Source organism: Anomaloglossus baeobatrachus, chromosome 1 (assembly GCF_048569485.1).
Source record: "Anomaloglossus baeobatrachus isolate aAnoBae1 chromosome 1, aAnoBae1.hap1, whole genome shotgun sequence".
Lineage (NCBI taxonomy): Eukaryota > Metazoa > Chordata > Amphibia > Anura > Aromobatidae > Anomaloglossus > Anomaloglossus baeobatrachus.
Window position 1 is genome coordinate 359,268,702 of NC_134353.1, and position 6,564 is coordinate 359,275,265.

Here is a 6,564-nt window from a genome sequence, read left to right on the forward strand (position 1 = left end):
CAAATTCTTTTGAAGCAGCAACAAGAAATAGGCAAAGTTGAAGACCGTAGACTTAGTGGTCAACCAAGGAAACAGCGCATGAAAGACACATCATGCTTACATTCTTTTGAAGTCGGAAGATGTCCAGCAGTGCCATCAGCTCAGAACTGACAGGAATCAGTGGGACAGAGCTACCCTCATATACTTGTAGAACTCTGGTCAGAAGTGATCATTATGGAAGACGTGAAGCTAAAAATCCTTACAAAGTGGATATCGTTGGAAAAGTTTATTAATAGTGGCCTTCCATTTCTGCTCTAGCCATGCACTAAGTTATTGACAATGTTTTATTGATGATTGTTCAAGGATTTTATTTCAAATCGATTTTAAAACTGATTGCTTCAGATGAGCAGCTGCAAAGAGAATTGTGCAGCCAAAGTTCATCTGTCAGCCAGCAGAGGAGGGAGGACATCTTTCCATTTCCGCCCATTTCTGAATGCACAGTATGGTGCATCTGTCATGTGATAATGCTATTATATTTTCATAGCTGTTTTTTTCCCTGTAAGTGTATGTTCCCACGATGAGTATTTGGACAATTTTTGATGCTGTCTATTTTCGCTACATCAAAAATAAAGCGTCTTACTGTTCCAGCGAAGTGAACAGTATTTATAGAAATCTCCTGCCCACTTTGCTTCATTTTTACTCAGGGTAAACTGACCTGCGGTGCATTTTTCAAATCCGCAACATGTCAATTTCTTTTGTGACACCGCAGTGTTTTATGTGCTAATTTTCCCCTTAGAATTACATAACATGCTGAAAACCTTCAGGCAAAAATCGCATATGCATTTCTAGAGCATTTACGCTGTAGGAATGCGCTAAAAATTCATATAATCCACACATGACTGTATAAATCAAGTTTTGTCAAAGTTAACAATCAGGAAGTATGAAAAGCAAAGCAGCTTTATTTAAAGAATTACATAGCAAAAAGAAAATAAAGCCGCAGTGTCAGAAATGCGATTAAAAGCGCATATCTAAAACGCATTCAAAAATGCAATGAAGTAGCCCAATAGGTGGAGAACATCAAAAACTCTCATCATGGGAATGTATCCCAATAGGGCCTGCTATGACAAATCAAACTACAGGGTAAATATTTGTAAAAATGATAATGTCCAACAAAGTCTATTCTGATCATCAAGGAAAAATTTTAATGAAAAAATGTAAGTCACGATGGGAAATTAAAGCACTGGCGTACCAATTAAAGTATACCAATGTATCCTGAAAGAGAGGAAACAATTGCAGTTCCTCAGGGATCTGGTAACGTTTATAAAAAATCATTCATATAATTTCAGTTGTTGAACCCAGATAAATTTCCTCATCTTACATAGAGACATTAGATACAGAGAGCTTGGACTTTGAGTAGAAGTGTCAGATCTAAGGGTGGCTTTACACGCTTCGATATTTGTCCCGATATCGCTAGCATGCGACCCGCCCCCATTGTTTGTGCGAAACGGGCATATTGCTGCCCGTCGTGCACAAAATCGCACACCCGCATCAGACATACTTACCTGCATAGCGACGTCGCTGTGACCGGCATACCGCCTCCTTTCTAAGGGGGCGGTCCGCTCGGCGTCACAGCGACGTCACTGAGCGGCCGCCCAATGAAAGTGGAGGGGCGGAGATGAGCGGGACGAACATCCCGCCCACCTCCTTCCTTCCGCATTATGGCCGGCGGCAGGTAGGAGATGTTCCTCGTTCCTACGGGGGTCACACACAGTGATGTGCACTGCTGCAGGAACGAGGAACAACAACGGGAAAGCGATAGAATCGATAATTGGGAACGGACCTCCATGTCAACGAGGAGCGATTATGGATGTTTTTGCAACGATCCAAAATCGCTCCTTGGAGTCACACACTATGAGATCGCTACAGCGGCCGGATGTGCGTCACAAAATCCGTGACCCCAACGAGATCGCTGTAGCAAAATCATAGCGTGTAAAGCCCGCTTAAGATAAGGGCAGACCATCCAAAGTAGGATGGGGGGACAGAGGAACCATTTTGGACACAGGGGGACACAGAGGGATGTAACTATGAGACGCATAGACATAACACCTGTATCCCACCTGTTGCCTCCTCCTCACACTCCACATCATCTTTTTTGAAGCACAGAGCCCTCATGAATTATCAACTAAGGAAAAGGCCTCAACAATTGTTCGATACCTCTAAAAATATTTAAGTTTTATTTAGAAAATTATAAAAAATGACAAACAGTGTCTCTCTAAAAATACATAAAGGACAACACAGTGCCAGTGAGATGTTGGGAGGAGATAGTTTCAGCGTGAAAAGGATAGCGATAGATAGATATTCACAGAGTCGTCAGATTACTGATCTCATAGCCTTTATTGACCCTTCCTGACGACGGAGGGTGTCCTAAGTTACTGGACACTCCCCGTTCCGGGTGGCTGTCCCTCCCTGTCCCTATCTCTAGCCAAGGGGTGTCCACCACCAACCCAGGTGATTAGTGCAAAACCATAAATATACACATAAACACAAATGCGTTAAATTTGGTTCCTGACTCAATAAGATACTTCAGTCAGATGAATTTAAATTTTGTTAGGTGGAGCTGTAGGGGACCCGCTGCAGTAGCTGTCACCCCACGCTCTCCCGACGCGTTTCTCCCCCACCTAACGCAATGCTGGGGGATCATCAGGGGTAAAACAAGTCATACCTGTTGATGCACAAAAAAGAGAGGACAAGTAATGTCTTAATATAACTTCATCAAAGTAGATTGAAAAATCATTATATTCTCTTGGGTATATAACTTACATAACGGTAATAGTTATAGAGCGGGATATGAACGGTCCAACCCGAAAGCCTTTTGATAATATACCAGAAAAACTTGGTTTTAATCACATGATATGCTGGCAGATATTCTCATTCAGAAGAACTTGTCTCTAAATAAAGCCGACAAGAAAATATTCTGAGGAACTGAGTTGATAGGCTTGGAAGGGGGGAAGGGGAATGGAAAGGGGGGGGGGGGGGGGAGGGGAAGGAGGGGGAGGGGGGAGGGGGGAGAGAGGGGGGGGGGGAGGGAGGGAGGAAGGAAAGAGGTAACAAAGTGGATAAGATGAAAAATACCTCGTTATAACTCCAAAAATGGATGAATAGCCAATGGGATGCTAGGAGTTTAGTAAATCAAAAAAACTCCTAAGGTATCACATGAGTCTTCCTATCCTTGTGTTTAAAAGGCTTATGGATCACATCCTAACCATGTCTAGGTCACATTAGGGCAGCAGGGACATCTGCATAGACAGAGACAGTAAAATACCAATTAAACGAGGTAGATTCAGGAAACCTACAGTGTCCCATAGAGAAAAGTAGATACCTATACATGCAAAGAGTCCAATTTCTTTAGTTGATGGTGTTACACCAATATCTACACTGTTAGTGTGTCCAGTCCTAAAATGAAAAAAGGATAATAGTCATGGACCTAGAAGTACGTTGAATTCCCTTAGGGAGCCACATCAGTGTGGTATATCGTCCTGTATCCACCAAACCAGGACAAATGGTGCAAGCATAAATTTACTAGATGACACCTGACTAGTCCTGAAAAATAAATACCTGTAATTTCTTGGTCACTGAGGTAGGGGGTGCTGTATCAATACGCAGCATCGGAATCTATATAATCCTAAAAGGAATAATAATAATGATCTAATATCCCGCATAGAAATATGTGAATATAAACAGGACAGGACATACATCTATGGAAAAAAGTGTATACCTGCAAAGAAAAGCTCCTTTACACAGTGTTCCAGTATAGTGACCAAGTGTTATAATGAACACTTCTTTCACCTAAAGACATGAAAACAAACGATCACTACAGGTGATCCCATAACGATTCTGCAAGAGGAAACAACAGGACATTTACAGCACCATTACTAGTCCTTTGAAATGTCCTGTGGGAGAAAACACTCCAAAAGGTGTAAAGACATACCGATACTTCCTCGAACCAGCATATAAATTTGCCCAATCCACTCAGAGAAGGGAACTACTAAAACCTATGAAAAAACGAGAAGATGATCAGATCATTAGGCTTATAGCCACCTATGATGATCAAAATCCTAGGGTTATGGAAATTTTGAAACGCCACTGGCCTATCCTACAAACGGATCTGGATGTGGGTAGACATATATCCCCACACCCCAGCGTTACCTTCAGAAGGGGCAGATCTATCAAGGACCATCTAACTCACAGCCACTATGTACCCCCGAGAGGAGAAAACACATGGCTAGATCGAAAACCCCAGGGGACATTCAGATGTGGGAGATGCGTGTACTGCCCTTACATTAATCAGAGGAAGGAGTTTTCAAACATTAAGACCAGAAGATCCTTTAAAATTAAAGACTTTGCCAATTGTAGAACGGAGGGAGTAGTGTATCTTTGTACCTGCAGCTGCCCCCTGGCCTATGTTGGCAAGACCAGGAGGCAGCTGCGGGTCAGGATAGGGGAACATCTGGGTGACGTTGGTCATGAGAGAGACACAGCCATTGCACGGCACGTTAACCAGTGTCACCAGGGAGATACGGGGGCTATCTCTTTTCAAGTGATTGAAGTTATTGGTAAACCAGCACGTGGAGGTGACTGGGACAAAAAAATTCTACAGAGAGAGGCAAGGTGGATTTTCCTTCTTGACTCAGTCTCCCCAGGGGGACTTAATGAAAATTTGAGCTATGTTAGCTTTCTCTAAATCCTACCTGATTCAGTATAAAAGACAAGAGCGTTCTGGTATCAAATGGTTCCCCGTCTTCCATATATATATATTATGTTTTTCTTAATCTCTAGGCACCTTGGGTGCTATCCTTGGGTATGCCCCCTTTATGGATACTGGGTCCCCAGGATGTGGGGGAAACCCCCAAAAACCCCCCCCCTCCCCCCCCCCCCCTCCCTCCTCCCTAATCCCCCTTTCCCCCCCCCCCCCCTCTTATGCCTTTCCGACAACTGGTGCCTGGTGTGCACCCTCTCCTGTACAGTGCCTGTTCAGAGATCTGGAACATTTGCTGATATACTCAAATTTAGGCATATTACGTGTGAGCTATCTTTAAGGCAGAACATAACCTCACACTTTTGCAGCTATATATTTTTCTGTCTGATTATGGATATTGCTTCTAGCTCTCATGCCTAGCCCTGAATGAGCAAAATGTCATGCTCAGTTGCTGGGCACCCCCCCCCCCCTAATTTAGCTGAGGTCAATAACAGTAACTTTATTTATAACTTTTATTGTCCTAGGTATCTTACATATATAATGACATATCACTTCAGTATATCTTACACTGTCCCCTTATTATGTAGTGCTGCCTTGTGCAGCTTAGCTCTGCACTGGTCTATAATGCCTAGAGCTATGGTCGAGTAATAACCGAAAAATATATCAGGCACCCCCTTTCATACGGCCTCCTTGGGTTTATAAACAAGTAACCTTCCTAGATTTATACTTATCCTATTTTGCCCATGTTATACATAACGGCAGGTTACTTCCAGTTACCTAATACGGCCTCTTCATCTACAGTATTTCATTCTGCTAAGCTGTAGCTCAGCTCTGCATTAAGCGACATGTCACTTTAAGCAGCATGGCACGCCCCTCGCAATCCTCCTCTATTCTGAGTCTGGACATGTGATGGATTCATACGAGATCGTAGGATTGGCTTAAGAGATCTGTCAATCACGGATTCTCAGCCTGTGGGGCGGGAGCAACACTGTTTACTTCCGGTCGCGGGAGGTTTAAAACACCTCCGTCCGTGGGATTAGGCACATATCATCTGGGCACAGGACAGGACACAGCGCTGGCTCCCTGCGGTTAGATGTGCTTCGGCGCTCGGGACACTTTGTCCTTGCAGGTTGAGCTTTTCTTCGGACCAAGTATCGGTATGTCTTTACACCTTTTTGGAGTGTTTTCTCCCACAGGACATTTCAAAGGACTAGTAATGGTGCTGTAAATGTCCTGTTGTTTCCTCTTGCAGAATCGTTATGGGATCACCTGTAGTGATCGTTTGTTTTCATGTCTTTAGGTGAAAGAAGTGTTCATTATAACACTTGGTCACTATACTGGAACACTGTGTAAAGGAGCTTTTCTTTGCAGGTATACACTTTTTCCATAGATGTATGTCCTGTCCTGTTTATATTCACATATTTCTATGCGGGATATTAGATCATTATTATTATTCCTTTTAGGATTATATAGATTCCGATGCTGCGTATTGATACAGCACCCCCTACCTCAGTGACCAAGAAATTACAGGTATTTATTTTTCAGGACTAGTCAGGTGTCATCTAGTAAATTTATGCTTGCACCATTTGTCCTGGTTTGGTGGATACAGGACGATATACCACACTGATGTGGCTCCCTAAGGGAATTCAACGTACTTCTAGGTCCATGACTATTATCCTTTTTTCATTTTAGGACTGGACACACTAACAGTGTAGATATTGGTGTAACACCATCAACTAAAGAAATTGGACTCTTTGCATGTATAGGTATCTACTTTTCTCTATGGGACACTGTAGGTTTCCTGAATCTACCTCGTTTAATTGGTATTT

At 43.0% G+C, this 6,564-nt stretch overlaps 2 long non-coding RNA genes across 2 annotated transcripts; one reads left to right on the forward strand and one right to left on the reverse strand.

Moving 5' to 3' along the window:
• Positions 1-2,805: 2,805 nt before the first annotated feature.
• On the reverse strand, positions 2,806-3,826 carry LOC142292721 (uncharacterized). Its single transcript, XR_012750789.1, has 5 exons — positions 3,755-3,826; positions 3,595-3,661; positions 3,359-3,432; positions 3,112-3,275; positions 2,806-2,927 (listed from the first exon to the last, which is right to left on the reverse strand). It is a non-coding gene; the product is annotated as an uncharacterized LOC142292721 (long non-coding RNA).
• A 1,873-nt stretch (positions 3,827-5,699) lies between these two features.
• Positions 5,700-6,487, forward strand: LOC142292732 (uncharacterized). The gene is made up of 4 exons (XR_012750791.1): positions 5,700-5,892; positions 6,036-6,106; positions 6,199-6,265; positions 6,428-6,487. It is a non-coding gene; the product is annotated as an uncharacterized LOC142292732 (long non-coding RNA).
• The last annotated feature ends 77 nt before the right edge of the window (positions 6,488-6,564 follow it).